Raw genomic sequence first — 22,097 nt, 5'->3', positions numbered from 1 at the left:
ATTCGGCCTTGTAATTTTCCCGACTGGGTGACCAATGTGGTCCTTGTTAAGAAACCGAATGGGACCTGGCGCATGTGTGTTGATTACACAGACCTCAACAAGGCGTGTCCAAAGGACAGTAACCCGCTTCCAAAGATCGACAGTCTCGTCGACTCTACAGCCGGTCACGCCTTGATGAGTTTTATGGATGCCTACTCCGGCTTCCATCAGATACCCCTGTGGAAAAAGGATCAAGAGAAGACGACCTTCGTCACTGATTAGGGGCTATTTTGTTATACTGTGATGCTGTTTGGCTTGAAAAACGCGCCTGCCACTTTCCAACGGATGATTAATATGGTCTTCATTAATCAAATTGGGAGGAATGTGGAGGCATACATTGATGACATGAGAGTCAAATCCAAGCTACAGATCCAAGCTACAAACGGATCACCTTGCTGATCTCCGAGAAACATTCACCACCCTCAGGAGGCATAAGGTCATGTTAAATCCAAAGAAATGCGTCTTTGGTGTTGAGTCTGGGAAGTTTCTCGGATTCCTGATTGATCAAAGGGGGATAGAGGCTAACCCCGAAAATATACATGCGGTGATTGACATGAAGTCACCCCGTTCTGTCAAGGAATTTCAGAGACTCACCGGTTGCCTGGCCGCCTTGGGGAGGTTCCTCAGCCGGTCAGGCGACAAATGCCTTTATTTCTTCCAAGCAATCAGGAAGAAGACCAGGTTTGAGTGGAGGGATGATGCTGAGGCGGTATTCCAGAAGTTGAAAGAACATTTGCATTCTCTACCTAGGTTGGTCAGTCCCTTGCCTAGGGAGACGTTGTACATGTATTTAGCCGTCTCAGATCATGCTCTCAGTGCCGTTCTCCTTGCTGAGCGAGACGGCGTGCAGCTCCCGGTTTACTTTATTAGCCATGTTCTCAAAAATGCTGAACTCCGGTACCCCATGGTTGAAAAATTTGGCCTTGCTTTGTATATGGCATTCAAAAAACAGAAGCCTTACTTTTTGGCACATCCGGTGGTGATTTACACCGATCAGCCACTCAAGCGGTTAATGTCTACCTTGGAGTCATCCGGGAGAATGTTGAAATGGGCTATTGAAATGCAAAGTCTTGAAATCACTTACGAACCAAGAAAGGGAAAGGTCAGGCGTTTGCCGACTTCATTGTTGAAATGACCCGTCCGCTGGCTCCGGATAGTCTCGACCAGGTTTGGAAAGTGTACATAGACGGGAGCTCTACAAAGAACGGCTGTGGTGCAGGCGTAATCTACGAGTCTCCTGAAGGGGACAGATTTGAGTATGCACTACGCTTCAAGTTTCAGGCCTCTAATAATGAGGCGGAATATGAAGCCCTGCTAGCCGACATCCGTATGTGTAAGGCGGTAGGGGCCATGAAAATTGACGCCTACTCTGATTCACACTTGGTCGTTAGCCAGTATGAGGGGAGCTACGAGACAACTCATCCGGCTATGATCAAATACCTTCAGGCAGTCAAAGAAGAGGCTGGGGCACTTGAGGATTCCGTCTGAATCAAGTGCCTAGGTCGGAAAACAACCAGGCGGATGCATTGTCAAAACTGGCATCTTCCGCCTGCCATGATACGCTCGGTCAGTCTTTTGGGAAGTTCTTGAAAAAAGAAGCATCTATGGAGATCCCATTGGAATTCTGGACCGAAGCTCTACCTGGATGGATGGCATCCAGGCCTATCTTTCAGAAGGTATACTTCTTGATTTGCCACAGGAGGCAGCCGTCCTGAAGAAGCGAGCTGCAAGCTTCGAGTTGAGAAACGGAGAACTCTTCAAGGCGGGGTTTCTTAAGCCCCTGTTGAAGTGTGTCACCCCAGAATAGGGGAAGGAAGTTCTCGAAGACTTACACTCGGGATTTTGCGCCTCCCACATAGGCGGCAGGTCCCTAGCCGTCAGAGCCAGACGACATTATTTTTTGCCCGCTCTTGAGGCAGACGCCAAGGAGTTGGTGAAGAAATGTGACAAGTGCCAAAAATTTGGAAAACTTATTCACCGTCCGGCTACTGATCTGACGGCCATCCACAGCCCAATCCGTTTGCAAAATGGGGCATGGACATTCTAGGTCCTTACACGCCTGATCCAGGCGGAAAGCGCTACATCTTGGTGGCTGTGGATTATTTCACCAAGTGGGTGGAGGCTGAGGCGGTTAAGAACATCAAGACCTCAAACGTAATTTCCTTCATCTGGAAGAACATTATCACCCGGTATGGGGTACCTATGTCTATGGTGTTTGATAATGGTCCTCAGTTTGAGACGCCTCAGCTAAAAACCTGGTTGGGAGATCAGGGGATCTCAAGCTGTTTTGCATCCGTCGGCCGGCCCCAAGAAAACGGCCAAGTTGAAGCCTTCAACAAACTCATCTCAGACGACATTAAGAAGAAAATAGAAAGAGCCGGTGGCTTGTGGGCAGAAGAGTTAATCCATGTCCTATGGGCCATCCGGACAACAGCAAAGGGGGCAACCGGTGAAACCCCATTTCTCATGGTTTACGGTGCTGAAGCTGTCCTGCCCATCGAACATTACGAGCCGACTCTCAGAGTCATGTTATATGATGAAGAGGCAAACTGGGAAGTAATGCGCCTGGCATTGGATTCACTCCCAGAACGCAGGGGCAATGCCGCCTTGCGTCATGAGATTTACCGTCTGAGAATGACCAGAGCCTACAACAAGAAAGTACACAAGCGTCCCTTAAAAGTTGACGACTTAGTGTTACGAAAAATGGAGGCAACCGGTAGGGCCAATGAGCTGGAAAAGCTAACTCCAAATTGGGAAGGCCCCTACCGGATCTATGAAGAAGTAAGGGACGACACCTATCGCCTGGAAACTCCAAACGGCAGGCGCCTGCCTATAACTTGGAATGTAGACAATTAGAAAAAGTACTACTTATGAGAATGTAAGTTTTTTGTAAACAGTGAGTCAATTAATGAGAATTCAGACTTTGTTTGGAAATTTGTTTTGTATTTCCGCCTGGGTAGTACTCAGATGGATTCTTTATTTTACCAAGTTTGACTTAATAATTGTCTGTTCGCCTGGGTAATGACCCAGACGGACTTTCTATTTAATTAACTAAGTTCGATACTTAGTGTAATTCAATAACGTTCGGCCAATGCGCCGATTAAAAACTAAGCACAAAAAAGCTTAGTGGCTATACAACTGGTCTCAAACAAGACCAAAGGCTAAAATGGCTGGATGGTTGCTCATTTTATAAAATCGCCTGTCCTAACATGGACAAAGGCGTCCGGCGACACCCCTCCGGGTGCAATCGTCGCAGAGAACAGACTATGTGTCGATTCTACGTACCTATGCAGACGACAGAAATTGAATGACCAAGTTGGTCAACTCATAGCCGTCTGACCAGAATGATCTGTGAAGAACGATCAAGTTACCGAATACCGGATGCCCTGGGGCATCAGTCGGTCACCGGCTAAAGTTCTCACTTAGGTTATTTATTCCAAAGTTGCACTTTCTATCCCAATTGGAGCAAAAGAATTATGCAATGGCTATGAAATCTCTACCAAGACGGAGAAACTCCGTCTGGTTAGTGACTGGAACGCTTGTTGGTGTACGGCTGTGCACTTGATTTGGGGCAATCACTACTGTGATTGATTGACTTACAAACGTATCATGCTCTTTGCAGCATCAGACGTTCCCAAGTCAATCAACCAACTCCATTTGAAACCAACCACACAGCCGTCCAGGGGCAATGACAGCCAGGCTTTTGATAAGTTAGGCAAAAAATTGCCGCATGCTTTTGATAAATTAGGCAAAAATGCAAAAATTAAAATTCAAACGCAAACGCAAAATGATCAAAACCGACTCAGTCGGTGCATTCATTAAAAGTCCACCCAACCAAACGGTTATAGTGGATAAAATGTTAACCGGACCCCGTCCGGGAGAAAAGAGATTGTTAATTAACCCGGCTCCTCAGCCGGTAAATACAAAGATACTCGGCACACAGGCCGGAAAAGCAAATTTTGGCATACTGCCGCAGAATTAAAGAAAAAATAAAAACAAAATTAGCATACTTCCGCTGAAAAATCACTTCTGGCCTGCAGGCGGGGCCTCCTGGTCCTCTTCCTCATCATCCGAGGGAATATCTTGTGCTACACCTGGACCAGGTAGCTTAGGCGCGGGGGGCTCATTGTTGGAGTTGACCCAAGCATCAAAGGACTCAGGCTCTGGCTCACCTCTATCTCTCAAGTACACCACGTACTCGGCGTAACTGTGAGCCAGTGTCCAGACGCTATAATCCGTGTCTGGGTACAAGGCGGCCCAGGCGATCTTCATGCGGGCGTCGTTGTTAGCATCACTTTCAGCAACCAGGCGGTTTTGCTTCACCTCCAAGGTTGCTGCAAAGTTTATCTGAGCCTGAGCAGCCTCCTTCTCCAGCCTCTCAACCTTGGTCTTCAGATTGGTGTTCTCTTCAGAAACACCTTGAAGTGTGCCAAGGTCCGCCTGGGCCTTATTGAGCGCCTCATCAGCCTTCTTGAAGCTCTCATCCGCCTTATTCTGGGCCTCCTCCTCCTTCTTCTAGGCCGTCTCAGCGTCGCTCGCTCGCCCGCTGGTTGGCCGTTTTCAGATCCGCCTCCAGCTGCTGGATTTTTGACGCCCGTGTCATTATGATTGCTTTAGTTTCAAGTTCATTTACGATAGTTGAGTATAAAGCAACATTATCAGCGTCTGTGACGGACTTCTTGGCCCTTTTTACCTCTTCCCGTTTGCGGGAATAAGGACGCTTGAGCCCGTCTAATCGCAGCATAGCCTGCAAAAACAAAAAAAAGAAGCAAACGACATTAGAATTTCAGGCGGAGTAAAGCACTGGGAAAAAATTAAAAAATTTGTTAAGTCCTTTACCTCAGCCAGAAGGGATAGAATGCGTTCCATATTGAACGTCTCTATCCCAGGGATGTTATCTTTGTCCCTCTTCCGGACGGTGTTAAGCATGGCCTTGGCATGCTTCTGGACATCTGGCCAGCGGGGAGATTGATCTGCACCATAATCATTAGGTGATGAGAGCGAAATTAAGGCAGCACCTATCTGTTGCCGACCGTCTGAGGATGACGTTTGTTGGGAGTGGGATTTCTCTCGCAAAGGCCACCCCAGCTCAGGCGGGGATTCAAAAGGGTTCTTACCTTCAGAGCCGGCCAAGCGGGAGCCGCTTGCAGGCGTGGTGAACCCCCCTATTGCTGATAAGGGGTTGACGAGGTCGAGGCCCCGGCTGCCGCCTACCCTCTCGTTTTGCCCCCCTATCCGCATCTGTTGGTTCCCGACTGAGGCGCCAGGAGTTGAGGCGGAGGTGGATTTTTTGGTTTTGTTGAGAATGAAGGGGGTTTCCTCCCTAGCCCGTTTGAGATTTTTCTCAAACGTCTTTCCAACCTCTCCCCCCTGCGAAAATAAGCAAGTTAAAGTTAGCATCCGGAGAAAATAATCTTTGAGACCAATCTAAGAAAGGGTCAGGCGTTTTTTTACCTTGGCCTAGACTGCGGTCGCAGCTTTTTCCGCAAGCTCCTTGCGGATGACTGCAGAGGACCGCTTGGGAGTCTTCTCCGTCTGCAACATGTTTAAAGCTTCTTCTGTAAAAAAAAAGAAGAAAGAGATTGGTCAATGTCATAAATCAATTCTGACACAAAAGCACTACAGGCGGGTGTAAACTCAGGCGCATACGTTTGGTAAACATGTGTCCTAGCCCGTAGGCGGCTAAGAAACACTCGTCCCTGAGCCAGGCTCTCTTGGGGATCTAGTTCTTGGGAACTTTTATTGTTTCCCCGGTTGACAAGGTTGCGTCTGTGAGGCCGAAAAATTCTCCCTAAATGATTTTGTCAAAATCCTCATCCGGGATCCGGGGAAGAGCGCATTTCCTGCCCATCAGGTCGGACTTCTTATTATACTGGCGGAATTCATAGTTTTCCCGCTTGGTGGGGGCTGACATCAGGTAGAACCTGTGCTTCCAGCCGTCGAACTTTGAGACCTTGTCCAAGGTCATCATGTATTGGGGATGTGTGGTTAAAGTGTACCACGCCTTCCAACCGCCTGGGCTTCGGCTGAGATAATGCATCCTAGCAAAAGCTTCCTAGCCGGGTTGGAGCCCCTAGAACTCGCAGGCGGCAACATACCCCAAAATGTTTGCCCAAGAGTTGGGGGTAAGTTGCCAGACTCCGAGGCCGTAGCCTCTCAAGATTGCCTTCACCGCCTGGTGAAGGGGAAAGCAAAGACCGGCCTTGAACGCTGCCTCATAACAGCCGAAGTAGCTGTTGGCGTTCTGTTGATCGTCTTCCCAGGCGATTGTGCCGTCTTCAGGCGACACTTTGATTCTGTACCCGTCTCCTAACGGGTGCATTTGGGTAAAGTTCTTCAGGTTCTCCTCCATTTGAATCTGTCCTTGGAGGAGACGTGAATTTTGAAGGGATCGTCCTTTTCCCTCCATTTCTTTCTATCCTCCTCCTCGCTATCCTCAAGTGGGGGCAGGTCGTCGCTGCTCTCAGAGGTGGAGGCGGAGCTGTCGCTCTCCGTCTCCTCCTCATTTTGGGTCAAAGGAGCTGAGACGGCCTCATCGCCGCCTTGGTCGCACTCTTCCAAAAAGGAATCTGCGGGAGTTGAAGGGGCACGCGGAGGGGATCTCTCCAGAGCCATCTGGTCTCTCTGACCAGGCGTTTCTCCCTCAGGCGTTTGGCCGCCTGAGCCCTCGCTTATGTAGTTCGGATCGGTGGTCGTCTGCATAGTCCGAGCCATTGTGTCCTGCACAGACACATAAATGGTCGGAATCCAAGGCAAAGGGTGGTCCCAACACCCCGAGACGGCACTCCCAGTCCTAGACTCAGCCGTCCTTGGTGACCGGCTGGACTCTAACCTAGGCTGTGCCGTGTGTGTTGGTGATGCATCCATTTATTCCAAGAAATATGTACAAGCGGTGAAACAAGAAAAAGAGCTGAGAGAGGCAGAGACGATACCTTTGGATTTGATAACTGAAGACAGACGGGTCCGGCTGGGTTGATGGAGAACGAGCTTTCTTGCTTGCGCCTGACTCAAACGGATGACTTCTGCTCTCTCAAAGTTCTTTCTCTAGAAAATTTTTGTAAATGTACAAAATTGTGAGGGTAAAAGGCTATATATAGAGGGTAAATATGAGGGCATTCCCGTAATTTACTCGGAAGTCGAACGGTTACTCTTTAATGGTAAAATTACCACCAATCGGAGCGTGACACGTGTCACAGATGCCACGTGGCGTGCCACGTCACATTCGTGAGGGGCAAATGTTTAGGGTAATTTTACCCCGCCACGTGGTCCAATCAGAGGATGACACGTGTCAGCCTCAGGGTGGCCCAAAGTGGACCAATCCCTGCTTGACACGTATCACTCCATAAATTAGGGGGAAAGTGGCGGCCTTCAGGCCCAAATCCCGAGAAAGCCGCAATACGGCGCAGCCCACCAATGATTAGGGATCAATGACCTAATCAGGGGCATAAATCCCGAGGACCCTATAAATAGGGAGATTTCCCTCTTTTGGGGGACACGTTTTTGCCATTCATTACACACTGTCCCTGTGATAGAGACATCTGAGCTTGGAAAGTGGCGGCCTTCAGGCCCAAATCCCGAGAAAGCCGCAATACGGCGCAGCCCACCAATGATTAGGGATCAATGACCTAATCAGGGGCACAAATCCCGAGGACCCTATAAATAGGGAGATTTCCCTCTTTTGGAGGACACGTTTTTGCCATTCATTACACACTGTCCCTGTGATAGAGACATCTGAGCTTGGAATCCGAGTAGATACCCACCTAAATTTCCGCACCTTTTTTCTCTCCCTTCAAGTTACTAACTTGTTCGTCGGAGGCGGAGCACCAACCAACCGGTGTCTTTGTTTGTTTTGCAGGTACAGCTCACGTCGGATCAGTCTTCGTGCTGTAACTCTCCCGAGGGACAAAAACACCCAAAACAGTATTCACCTAATAAAAAATAAAACTTAAATCCACTAACTATGTAGATAAGGAAGAAGGGTCAAACCACAGGGAAACAGGTCAATTTATTCCTAATTAATTAGAAGTAATCTAAATTATCAAGTAACCAAATTTGTTATAAAGGATGTAATTATACTACTAAAGGTAGAAGTAGGAAGGGAATAAAATAGGAGATAAATCAATGAAGGAAAAACCTAGGGCATAGGTTCACTAATAAACAATATTTCAAGGTAAATCATAATAAGCAATCATCAAGCATCAATTAATCAGATTATAAAGGGCTTTCGCTACATATTACAATCACAGAGTTAATTTACCGGTATTAAATCTCATCTCTCGAATCTCAACTTAACCATTTATAAATTAGTCCGCCTATTGATACTAAGCCTAAACATCAATTCTCATCTCTCGAATCTCGAATTAATATTGCTAAACTCATACAATTAAATCTGGCCAAGTCTAATTGCATATCATTAAATCAATCAATAGGAAATTAATCAAGCATTGATAATCAACAATCACAAATTTACCCCCTCATATTATTTATTAGATCCCCATAAACCCTATAAATAAAACTACTCAAGAATAATTAAATCTAAACTAATCAAAACAATAAAACAAGACATGATGAAAGAATTAAAGAAAATAACTGAAATTAAAAGAGAAGAAATTGTTACCAAAAGAAATCTGGATTAAGGAATGGAATTAAGAACAAAGTTGAGAGAATTTAAGAGAGAGAAAATATTCTAATTAGAGAGAGAAAGTCTAAAAGAGAAGGTAATCAAAATTACGTACAAAAATCGTGCTTAAATATCCCTAAAAAAAATCCTAATTGAAAACTAAAACTTCAGCTCCAAAAACACGCGCCCGATCAGGCCCGCCTTTTTTTCTTCACTCTTCTTGGGCAGCCGCGCCCGATTGAGCTTACGCTCACCCAATCGGGCACGCCTTCTTGCTGATGCTCTCATATGCGCGCTCGCCCGATCGGGAGCAAGCTTGCCCGATCGGGCCCGGTCTCTTCTTCGAGGCTTGGACTTCGATTGGGCTCAATTCTTCAGCCCAATCCGAATTTCCTCTTCGGGTCTTGAATACTCGGTCCAAATGCCCCGGTATCACACACCGAGCCCTTAATCACCAGCTCTAACAGGTCCTGGGCTTCAATGATGGTCGTGTCCTCCTAATGCTCGTAGTTGCTCCATGAAAAACCCGTAAAACGCTCCAAATGTGCAATTTCCTACAAAACTCAAGCGAAACTACAAAAAACACTAGAAAACATTAATTAGTAATAAAAGTGGCTCTAAAGAGCCAAAAACACTACTAATTATGACCTAGGGACGGGGGTAAAACACTATATAAATCGAACATATTAAACTCCCCCAAGCCAAACCTTTGCTTGTCCCTAAGCAAAGAGCTCATCAATGAACATATAAAACATGCTTCATCCCAAGTAAACAAAATCAAGCACAAACGATTCAAGGCAAATCTAATGAACATGCTTCAATGTCAATCAATCTCATTCATCTAATCATTCTTCCTCCCCAACAATTGTCAAGTAGAGCAAACCACATGAGCATATAGAATTCAAGACTAGTGCTCACACACTCAACTCTCATTTATGTGGCAAATAAAATATGTACTCGATCGCTCTCCAACCAACCCCTTTATATGTGAACATTACCCTCCCAACTCACACTCTCGTGTGTTTAAAACAATGTACGCTCAACCTACTAGTCGACTCAAAATATGTCAAATCATAACTTGCATTGATAAACAACACTTTCACATTCATACAACTCTTATGCACAAAGGTCGGAAGGTCTTTAAAGCTTGTAATTTAAGGCAGGGTAAAGGGTAGGATAAATTTATTAAAATGTGAGAGTAAAGCCATGCTTAAGGGAGCCATATCCTAATAAAACCCAAGGTCAAAACAAGTGATGACCAAAACATCTCCAATCACAACTTAACTTCCACAAAAATTCACCAAGCAATCCCAACACTTACACATTCACTCACAAAGTATAATAATGGGAAATAGAGCGAATTAAAACAAACTTTGAACTACTTATTCTTTTTCTTTCTTTCTTTTTTTTCAAACTTTGAACTTTTTTTTTCTTTTTTTTCTTGAGCAACCTTCAAATAGAACAATTGAACATTTGAAACAATTTATTTCCTTTGCTCTTTTCTTTTCTTTTTATCTCACATTGGAAATTTTCAATTTTGAAACACAAAACATCAATATTTTCCAACCATAATATCAAAGAACAATCATTCTTCTTTTATTCCCACATTGTGCAAAGAATATGCACACCACAACTCCCTCACCTCACCAACTAATAGCTCCCCCAAGCCAAGCTTGGGACTAGTAACCAATGGGGCTCATATATAGGCTTGTAATGTGGCTATATAAACAATAAAAAGGGCACAAGCAACAACATGGGTAACAAGAAGGGAACAAATGTATCTAATATCGTCTGAAGGCTACCTAAGAGAACAAAGGCCTTCGTCCTCCTCAATGTGCATAATATAGAGCCATACAAACATTACTAATAGTTGCAAACCAATACTCAAATTGCTTGACATACCAGGAACTAGCACACAATTCCTAACCAAATCAACTAGTCAAGCACTATATTCACAAATAGTTGGCAAAATTGATGCATGTTTAGGCATCCAAACAATTAAACTTCAAATCATGATCAACAAATTCACAAAGCTCATTATCATATACCAAGAATCAAAACAATATTTTCCAAGTATGGGACACAGGGAAGCATGATTTACAATTCATTAGAACGTATTTTTGAATTTTTTTATTTTTCAATTTTTTTTTCATAAAGGAAAGCAATAAAAACTACACTAAAAGCAATAAAATCTACACTAGAAAGCAATAAAAAGAGAAAAGAGAGAAAGAGTGACCATATGTACAAGAAATCTCCCCCCAAGCCAAATCAAGCAATGCCCTCATTGACTTGGGAGTGTAACTAGGAGAAGCTACTCCTCGTCATCATCCTCTGGTAGCCTCCTCCATAACTCGAGCCGGCACCACCCTGGCTCGTACCAACACCACCATAGCCCAAACCACCTGTAAAGTAGTTAGGGTCTACATTTCCCCCCATACCCCCAAAAGGAGCATCGCCCCCATGGCCATGGACTGAAGAGTAGTCCACATAAGTACCAAAAGCTCCGGGGGTCGAATACCCTCCTTGGGGGTATTGGAACCAATCGGGAACTAATGCTTCGGGGGGAATAGCCCCTCGGTGTGCATAGTCATCATACATAGGGTATAAACCCCTCCCGAGGTTCTTTTTAAGATGGCCTACCCTCTTATCTAAAGTGCCTAACCTAGAGTCTAGGTTTTGCATCATGCCCTCCACTCTACCTTGCCCTCTCTCTATACGGTCAAGTTGGCTCCTAAAAGCCGAAAAGTCATAAGGGGCATGAGGGTTGATATTATAATCGACGGAGGAGGTGGGCATGCCATAGGTGTAGGGTTGGGGTGGTGGTTGGTATTGGGGTGAATGGTGTTCGGGTGAATAGTGGGGTTGTGGTGAAAGGTGAGGCTCTTGAACCTCGCCTTGACCATTTATCTCAAAAGTGTAGGAAGGCTTCCCCTTCTCAAATTTGGTCAAGGCAGGGTTGGGAAGCGTAAATGCTTGGTCTCTCCTACCCGATTCCCGATGGACTATCCACCAAGTCTCACCGCCAATAGGTTGCACCCACTTAAGGCCCCCTAAGTATGCTAGGTCCACGAGGGTAGAACCCTCCACTTTCCTATGCCCGGTCAGGTTCCATCCTAGGTGTTTCACAGCTATATGGGTCACCAACCCCCCAAAGTAGATAGGCGCCCTAGACCTACCCCCCTCGGCCGCATTGGCCGCCCTTTGAAAATGTTGGGCTATCCTATGTGGTATGTTTAGTTTTTCAGCGTTAGGAATCATATAGGAAGCCAAAAATTCAAGTTCATCCCTCCTAACGTTTGCCAGTTCATGCCTCCCAAAGATTATGAGGTCGGAAAACCTTTGCCAAAACTTTGGGATGGGATGTTGAATCCACGTCCCTTTGGCATGTTGGAGGTTAAGTAAACCCTCCCCGGTGAGTCTCTTATAGACCACGACAATGTGGTCTTGGGAGGGTTCAATAGGCTTATCCAATTTAAGCTTAAACAATTTACCAAATTCTTTTAAAGTTAATCGCACATCATTGTTTAGCAATCGGAATTGAACATGAGTGATTAAAGCATTAGTTTTAATAACATTGAAGCTAGAAATAAATTCTAATTTCAAATAATCATAGGTATTGTTTAGGGTAAAAATACCATAGACACGTGGACCAATGAGAGGAGGCCATGTGTCGAGTTCAGGATGGCCCACGTGGATTAATATTCTCTTGACAAATGGCCCCCTTGGATACCTCTCTGAAATGGCGGCCTTCAAGGGCCCAAATCCCAAGAAGCGCCGTAAAACGACGCAACCCACTAAAATATAGGTCAAGTGACCTAGGTGGGGGCACATTATCCAATGACCCTATAAATAGGGAGATATTTCCCCATTTTGGGGACACATTCAATCATTTATTACACCTACATTCTCTCTCATCAGAGAAAGACCTGATCTTGGAATCCAAGCAGATCCCCAACTAAATTTCTGTACTCTTTATTTCCTTTCAAGTTACTAAAACTTGATCTTCGGAGGCGGAGCTCCAACCACCCGGAGTCTTCGTTGTTTTGCAAGTACAACTCAGCCGGACCAGACTTCGTGACGTAACTCTCCCGAGGGACAAAAACACCCAAAATATTTGGCGCCGTCTGTGGGGAGAGTACCTCGAAGATGGTTCAAGAGTCTGTACCACCCCCTAAGCATCTGAGCGATGAACCCGAAGTTTTTAGAGACCAGGAGGATGAAGATCCTCAAGTTGAAACCTATACAGCCGATGATAGCTCTCTAATAATTAAGCGCATCCGGCACAGAGACACTCTGGAGCGGGGTTCCACCCAGGCGGGTACAAATCGACCCCCTGGGCAGCCAGAAGGGGAAACCCACACGGCAGCTGGATCAGCTCCTGTCACCCGAGACGAACTCATGAGGTTCATTACAAGTTTCAAGGGTGAAATCAAAGATTTGATCACTAAGAGCCGGGCTAGCCCAAGTAGGGGTCAGTCGGCCAAGAAGACTCCTCTGGAAAAGGGGAAGTCAGTTAGAGATCGGCAGCCAACTCCTCATCCAAAGGAGAAGGTAGCCGGGACCATTGATTGGTCCAAAATTCTTCTTCCTAAGAGGAACACCAACAACACCCGCCGAACTCAACAGCCGGTGGGATGCAAAAAATCAACTCTTGATGCCCGGGAGATCATCAACCGGAAGAGAAATCAACATTTGTCTGAGTCAGCTTCTACGTCGAATTTTCCAGACAGCTTCAACAACACTTCTGCAGGGAATGCACTTTCCTTGCATGAGAGTCAGACAGGCGGTAATACCATCCACTCTGGCCCTCAGATGATAGGGACTGCACCGTATGTACCTTCTCAGGTCTACGGTCAGTATCCACCTTACTATATGCAGCCGACCTTCTTCGGAGGTTAGGCGGCATATAACAATGTCCACCCACTGGATTGGCAGCTCCGTCTGCTTTGCCTGGGTGAACAACCTTCTGCGTTCACCCGGGAGATAACCGAGGCGGCACAGCTGACCAAGGTTAAAAATGTGTTGGTAGGTACCTATGATGGTACCACCAACCCGGAAGATCACCTCATGGCATACACCAACCTCATGTACTTACAAGGGTTGGATGATGCCACTTGGTGTCGATGCTTCCCGGCTACGTTGAAGGGCATTGCCCAACAATGGTTTGGCAACTTGCCAGCCGGGTCCATTGATAGTTTCAGGAAGCTTGCCTTCCTGTTTGCTTCCAACTTCTCAATGAACATCCCTGCTAAGAAAACAAGTCTTGACTTGAGCACCATTCGGCAGGGGGAGAGAGAAGGGCTGCGCTCCTATGTCAGGCGGTTCAATCTGATTAGAATTCAGATCCAAGGACTGTCTGATGAGGTAGCTTTTACAGACTTTTTCAAGGGTCTGAGAGACGGGTCGACTTTTAAGTTCGACCTAGTCAGAAAAGGAGCTTTCACTTTACAGGCGGCCTTGAGGGAGGCGGAAAGTTATATTCAAGCAACCGACCTCTGCTCGCCTGGTAATCAGTCGGACTCCAAGAAGTCTGACAAACAGAAAGATAGCCGGCCTGCTCAGCCGGCCAAAAAGAAAGAAGAGAGCAAGAAAAGAAAAGAAGTCTGGGCGGTTAGTGACTCTGACCAGCCGTCCCAGAAGAAGAAGAAAGAATTTAAACCATACGTCCCTAAGTACGAGTTTAACAAGGACTGCAACTCCATCCTCATGGAAATTAAGGACCGGCTATCCCTAGAGAAGCCGAATCCAATGAAAAGTTCCATTCAATTAAGGAACAAAAACAAATTCTGCCAATACCATGCGGAAGTTGGCCATGACACCAACGACTACTTTAGCCTTCAACGGGCGTTGGACCGTCTGGATGACAAGGGGATGTTAAGTTCCTACATTTCTAAGTCCAATGGGACTAATAAAAAGAATTCGGGGCATTCGTCTTAGACACCCCAGCCTGCTAGTAGTTCGGACACTGACAAGGAGCCGGTCTTCACAATAGCAGGCGGGTTCTCATGCGGTGTCCCTACCATCCAGGGCACCAAGAGCCATCTTCGAAAGATGGACAAAGTTGATGATGAGCAGGCGTCTGCAAGCTCCTCCTTCCCAGACGTCCTGATCACTGAGAAGGACAGGGGCAGCGTCCGCTGTCCGCATGACAACCCGGTCGTCATTGAATGTAAGGTTGCCAACCAGCTGGTTGGACGGATCCTTATTGACACCGACAGCTCATCAGACATCATCAGCTTCCGGTGCCTGCAAAAGCTGAAATACAATGACAACAACATGCATCCGGTTACCCACCCCTTGGTTGGTTTTGGGGGTGGAATTGGTTTACCCAGTCGGAAGGGTTGATTTACCATTCCGGATGGGTGAGAAAGGAAAAGGGCGACAGCTGGTCGTCAAGTTCTTGGTCGTTGAGGAGCTGACCGCCTACAACATTATTTTGGGCCGGCCAACCCTCAACGAAGCCAAGGCTGTAATCATCCCTTCCCTCATGCTCATCAAGTATGAGAGGGATGACGGCTCTGTTGGTTCCTTAAATGGGGATCAGAAGACGGCCCGGGAGTGCTATCTCTCAGCCGTCAAAGATACTATGGCCCCAGACGGCCAGGAACCAATAGACCTTGACAATGTCAAGGTTGCCGACCCAGTACCAGCCCCACCAGCAGCCGGGAAGAAAAGAAAGGCACCTCTGCTGGTGGAGGTGAAGAAAGAGAAAAAATAGCAATCACTGACCGGTGAACGGTCAGATGAGCTCCGTCCCCAACCGGTTGGAGAACATGTTGATATACCTCTGGACGACAGCCGTCCGGAGTGTACTGTGAAGGTTGGGACGGTTGCTTATGCTAAGTTGGGTGCAGACTTGCACCTTCTGTTGAAAGAATTCAAAGACATTTTTGCCTTTGAAGTGGAAGAGATGCCAGGCGTCAGCCCGGATCTTGCTGTCCACAAACTCGCCGTGGATCCTTAAAAGAAGCCCATCCGGCAAAAGAAAAGAAATCACGGTGAGGGAAGAAGTCAGGTGGCAGCTGCTGAAGTTAAAAAGCTGTTGGACTCTGGGTTCATTCGGCCATATAATTTCCCCGACTGGGTGGCGAATGTTGTTCTAGTAAAGAAGTCGAATGGTACATGGCGTATGTGTGTTGATTACACAGACCTCAACAAGGCATGTCCCAAAGACAGTTATCCGCTTCCTAAGATCGACAGTCTGGTCGATTCGACAGCCGGGCATGCCTTAATGAGTTTCATGGATGCTAGTTCCGACTTCCATCAGATACCCCTGTGGAAGAAAGATCAAGGAAGACGGCCTTCGTCACTAATCAGGGGTTATTCTGTTACACTGTGATGCCGTTTGGCTTGATAAATGCGCCGGCTACATTCCATCGAATGATTAATACGGTCTTCATTAATCAAATTGGGAGGAATGTGGAGGCGTATATAGATGACATGATAGTCAAATCCAAGCAGCAGGCGGATCACCTTGCTGATCTCCGAGAAACCTTCACCACACTCAGGCGGCATAAGGTTATGTTAAATCCTAAGAAATGCGTCTTTGGTGTTGAGTCTGGGAAGTTTCTCGGATTCTTGATTGATCAAAGGGGGATAGAGGCTAACCCCGAGAAGATACAGGCAGTAATTGACATGAAGTCACCCCGCACTGTCAAGGAAGCACAAAGACTAACCGGTTGCCTAGCGGCATTGGGGAGGTTCTTCAGCCGGTCAGGTGACAAATGCCTTTACTTCTTCCAAGCAATCAGGAAGAAGACCAGATTTGAATGGGGGGATGATGCTGAGGCGGCTTTTCAACGGCTGAAAGAACACTTGCACTCTTTGCCAAGGCTTGTTAGTCTACTGCCTAAAGAGGTGTTATACATGTACCTAGCCGTTTCAGATCATGCCCTCAGTGCTATTCTCCTTGCTTTGAGAGACGACGTTCAACTCCCGGTCTATTTCATAAGCCATGTTCTAAAAAATGCTGAGCTCCGGTACCCCATGGTAGAAAAATTTGGCCTTGCCTTGTATATGGCTTTAAAGAAATTGAAACCGTATTTTCTGGCCCATCCGGTGGTAATTTACACCGACCAGCCCCTCAAGTGGCTAATGTCTACCTTGGAATGATCCGGCAGAATGTTGAAATGGGCTATTGAAATGCAAAGTCTTGAAATCACTTTTGAACCCAGAAAGGCAGTGAAAGGTCAGGCGTTTGCCGACTTCATTGTTGAAATGACACGACCGGTGCAGCCGGATAACATTGACCAGGTTTGGAAAGTGTATGTAGACGGGAGCTCAATGAAGAACGGATGCGGTGTAAGAATTATATATGAGTCCCCTGAGGGGGACAGATTTGAATATGCACTGCAATTTAAGTTTAAGCCTCAAATAACGAGGCGGAGTATGAAGCCTTGCTAGCCGGAATCCACATGTGTAAGGCAGCAGGGGCAACTAAAGTTGACGCCTACTCTGATTCACAGTTGGTCGTTAGCCAGTATGAGGGAAAATATGAGGCAACTCATCCGGCTATGATCAAATACCTTCAGGCAGTCAAAGAAGAGGCTGGGGCACTTGAGGAATTCCGTCTGAACCAAGTACCCAGGGCGGATAACAATCAGGCGGATGCGTTGTCCAAATTGGCTTCATCCGCCTGCTGTGATACGCCTCGGTCGGTCTTTTGGGAATTTCTTGAAAAGAGAAGAATATATGAAGAGCCCATTGGAATTCTAGACCGAAGCTCTACCTGGATGGATGGCATGCGGGCATATTTAGCAGACGGCAAACTTCCTGATTCACCACAGGAAGCAGCCGTCATGAAGAAGCGAGCAACAAATTTCGAGTTGAGAAACGGAGATCTCTTCAAGGCGGGTTTCCTTAAAACTCTATTGAAGTGTGTTACCCCAGAAAAGGGGAAAGAACTTCTCGAAGAATTGCATGCTGGGTACTGTGCCTCTCATATAGGCGGCAGGTCCTTAGCCACCAGAGCCAGGCGGTATTACTTTTGACATACTCTTGAAGCAGATGCTAAAGAGTTGGTGAAAAGATGTGACAAGTGCCAGAGGTTTGACAAACTTATTCACCGACCGGCTACTGACCTGACGGCAATCCACAGCCCAGTCCCGTTTACTAAATGGGGCATGGATATCTTGGGTCCTTATACGCCTGCTCCAGGCGGAAAGCGCTACATTTTGGTGGCTGCGGATTATTTCACCAAATGGGTAGAAGCTGAGCCGGTTAAGAACATCAAGACAAAGGATGTCATTTCTTTCATCTGGAAGAACATCATCACCCGGTTTGGGGTACCTATGTCTATGGTGTTTGATAATGGTCCTCAGTTTGAAACCCCTCATCTCAAGACTTGGTTGGGAGATCAGGGTATCTCACATTGTTTTGCATCAGTCGGCCGACCCCAAGCAAACGGCCAAGTTGAAGCCTTTAACAAACTCATCTCAGACGGCATAAAAAAGAAAATTGAAAGAGCCGGTGGCTTATGGGTAGAAGAGCTAATTCATGTCCTATGGGCCATCCGGACTACTGCCAAAGGGGAAACCAGAGAAACCCCATTTCTTATGGTATACGGTGCTGAAGCCGTCTTGCCCATTGAACACTACGAGCCGACTCTCATAGTCATGCTCTATGATGAAGAGGCAAATTGGGAGGCCATGCGGCTGGCATTGGACTACCTCCTGGAACGCAGGGGCAACGCTGCCCTGCGCCATGAGATATACCATCTGAGAATGACCAGAGCCTACAACAAGAGAGTGCGCAAGCGTCCTTTAAAAGTTGACGACTTTGTGTTACGAAAAATGGAGGCAACCGGTAGGGCTAATGAGGCTGGAAAGCTAACCCCTAATTGGGAAGGCCCCTACCGGATTTATGAAGAAGTCAGGGATGGCACCTACCGTCTGGAAACCCCAGACGGTCGGCGTCTTCCTAGAACTTGGAATGTAGATAACTTAAAAAAGTACTACTTCTGAGAAATGTAAATTTTTGTAAACAGTAAGTCAATTAATGAGAATTCAGACTTTGTTTGCAGAATTAGCTTGCCATTTTTATTGCTTGTCCGCCTGGGTAATACTCAGACGTACTCTTTGTTTAACTAACTAAGTTTGACACTTAGTGTAATTTAATGTTATAATTGCTTGTCCGCCTGGGTAAAACTCATACGGACTCTTTGTCTAAATAACTAAGTTCGATACTTAGTGTAATTTAATAATTGCTTGTCCGCCTGGGTAATACTCAGACTGACTATTAGTTCGACATTTAGTGTAAATTTAATGTTGTAATAACGCTCGGCCAATGGTCCGATTAAAAACTAAGCACAAAAACGCATAGTGGCTATACAATCGGTCTCAAACAAGACCAAAGGCCAAAATGGCCGGATGGTTGCTTATTTTATAAAACCGCCTGTCCCAACATGGACAAAGGCGTCCGGCGACACCCCTCCGGGTGCAATCGTCGCAGAGAACAGACTATTCGTCGGTTCTACGTACCTATGCTGACAGTGAAAATTGAACGACCGAATTGGTCAACTCTTAGCCATCTGACCAGAATAATCTGTGAAGAACGATTAAGTTACCGAATACCGGATGCCCTAAGGCATTAGTCGGTCACCGGCTGAAGTTCTCACTTAGGTTATTTATTCCAAAGTTGCACTCACTCTCCTTATTGGGGCAAAAGATTTTTTGTAATGGCTATGCGATAACCCTAGATGGAATATAACCGCCTGGGTAAGAAGCTCAAAGCACCCGCTTTAATGGCCAGCTGTGCACTTGGTTTGGGGCAATCACCATTGTGATTGATTGGCGTAAAAACACCCCATACTTCTCTTAGTATCAAGTGTTTTCAAGCCAATCAATCAATCTGAAATAAAACCAACCACACAGCCGTCCAGGGGCAAGAGCACCCGGATTGCAAATTGCCGCATGCTTTTTTTTTCTTTTTTTTTATTTTTTTATTTTTAAGTTAGGCAAAATATTAAAGAATTGCAAACATACGCAAAATTCAATTTGAAAAATTCAAACACAAACATATATAAACACCGACTGAGTCAGAATACTTCATTAATATTAATAAATGGCACAAAGGCCAGAACAAGTGTTAGCCGGAATCACATCCGGTGAAGAAACCAAAAATTAATTGTTAACGCAACCCCATGGTTGGTAAAGATACAATTTTACACGGCATACAAGCCGGCAAAGAAAATGGTTGGCATAATGCCGCAGAAAGTGGGGAGGCCCGCCTAAGGCTGAGGTGGATGCTTCTGCTCCGGCTGAGTTTGGCTGGTTTGGCCCTCATTTTTCTCATCCGCCGCCGGCTCCTCGTTATCAGAGATTTCATATCCCTGCTCGGCAACCCAATCTTTGAAGCGAGGCGGAAGAGCCTCACCCAGTATTTGGGCATCATACACCTTAGTGGCGTAATCATACCTTAGTTTATAGACCTTAAAGTCTATATCTGGGTAGAGGAGGCTCCAAGTGATCTTCAACCGGGCCAGATTATCACGCTCATTCTCCTCCGTCAGCCGCTTTTTCTCTTGGGCTAGCTCGTCCGACTGCTTGTTTCGCAGATTGACAAGCTCAGCCCCCAGGCGGGAAACGTCGTCTCAAAGTTGAGTGTTTTCTTGATCAGTATCTTTTAATGCCTTGAGCTCAGACTTGGCATCCTTCAGTTTTTGATCAAGATCATCAGCCCGGCTGTTAGCTTCGTTGTTCGCAGCCGTCAAACTCCGGATCAGCTCCTCCTGTTTCAACTCTACTTCTTTAATCTTTAAATCACACATATAATTAGCATATTCAGCAGAGTTGAGGTTTTCAAGGGCCCTCCGTTTGGCGTCATTTACCTCTTCCTGTTTCCGCCTAAAGCGGCCCCGGAGGCCATCCACTCTCAGCATTACCTGAGAAAAGGGTAGACGGATTATTATATGCTTAGTTAAAATAAAGGAAAAATATTGGGGCTGTGGGATTTTTTACCTCAGCCAGTTGGCCCATTATCCGGTCAAAGTCCACCACCTGCAGGTCAGGCATGGAGTTCTTCTCCGACCGGGTGAGGGTCCTCACCATTCGTTTTGCGAAACCCGCAAGATCCGGCTCGTCTGATGTCAGATCTGCACCAAAAGTAGTACTCTGTGAGTAAGAGGCAGCATAGTTAGCACTCATCCGTTGCCGGCTGCTGATTGAACCCCCAGAGGGGTCTACCTTAGTCTTGACTCTCATAAAGTCAAGTGGCCAAGGTATCTCAATCCTTCCCTTACCTTGGGTATCCGGATAGGGCGCAGGCTTCTGCTCCTCCCCAGGTGTTGCCGCACCGTCTGCAACATTAGGTGGCTCGCCACCCTTCGATGCCGTAGAGGCATCCAGCGCTTTCTGCTGAGAGCGTTCTGAGCTTTCGCTCAAAATCTTCATCGCAGCAGGAGATTTGCCTCTGGTCGTTGGACGTTCGGATTTGGCAGAAGAATGTGTCTGGGGAGGGGGATCCTTCCTGGCGGCCTTCGCAGCCGGAGCTTTCTCCAGATCATCTCCTTGCCATTTGAGAAGCTTGGAGAAGGATCGTGGAATTCGCTTTGCAGAGTCCTGAGAAATGAACAAGGGTAGGTATACCCAATCGGTAAATTGCCTCTAAAATAAAAAAAAAATGAATGAATGAAAATGTATACACAAAAAAGTCAGGCAGTCTTACCCCACCTTTCTTAGACTCCTTTGCATCGACGGCTGCTTTCTTGGCAAGTGCAACCTCTTTGCGCAGCAGCGTCGCCGACTTAGCCGGTGTCTTTGCTAGGTCGACCATCTTCAAGGCGTCGGCTGCATGAACAGAATCCAAGGTTAGAAGAAATTGTGGCAAGTTTGCAATAAAAATAAAAATAACAAACACTCCGGATGTAAGGTAATCTACCCTTCGGAAACATGGTACTCAGCCCGCAGGTGGACAAGAAACACTCGTCCTTGAAGAAGTCCGGATGGGGGATCCAGTTCTTGGGAACTATAATGTGAGTCCCATCCCCCATGGGCTCGGTTGTTGTTTTAAAAAATCCCGGTTCTATTATTTGCTCCCGGGCCTTAGTAGATAGCGCCGGGAGAGGGCACTTCATGCCTAGAAGAGTCGGCTCAGTGTTGTACCGGTGCAATGTCCGGTAATGTCTCAAAGTTGGGGAAGAAATCAAGTAAAAATTGTCCTTCCACCCGGACCATTTGGACACTTTGTTCAAAGTCATCAAATATTGGGGCAAGGTAGTCAGAGTATACCATGCCCCATGGCCGCTTGGGGCCTTGCTCAAATAATGCATGTGAGTGAAGGCGGAGAAGCTTGGATTTATATTTTGGAACTCGCAGGCGGCGATGTAACTTAGAATGTTCACCCATGAATTAGGGGTGAGCTACCAAACTCCTACATCGTACCCCTTTAGGATTCTCCTAATCCTGGGGTGGAGGGGAAACCGGAGGCCGACTTCGATGAC

Source organism: Chenopodium album, chromosome 8, assembly GCF_948465745.1.
Source record: "Chenopodium album chromosome 8, dcCheAlbu1.1, whole genome shotgun sequence".
NCBI lineage: Eukaryota > Viridiplantae > Streptophyta > Magnoliopsida > Caryophyllales > Amaranthaceae > Chenopodium > Chenopodium album.
This window is presented reverse-complemented; position numbering follows the sequence as displayed.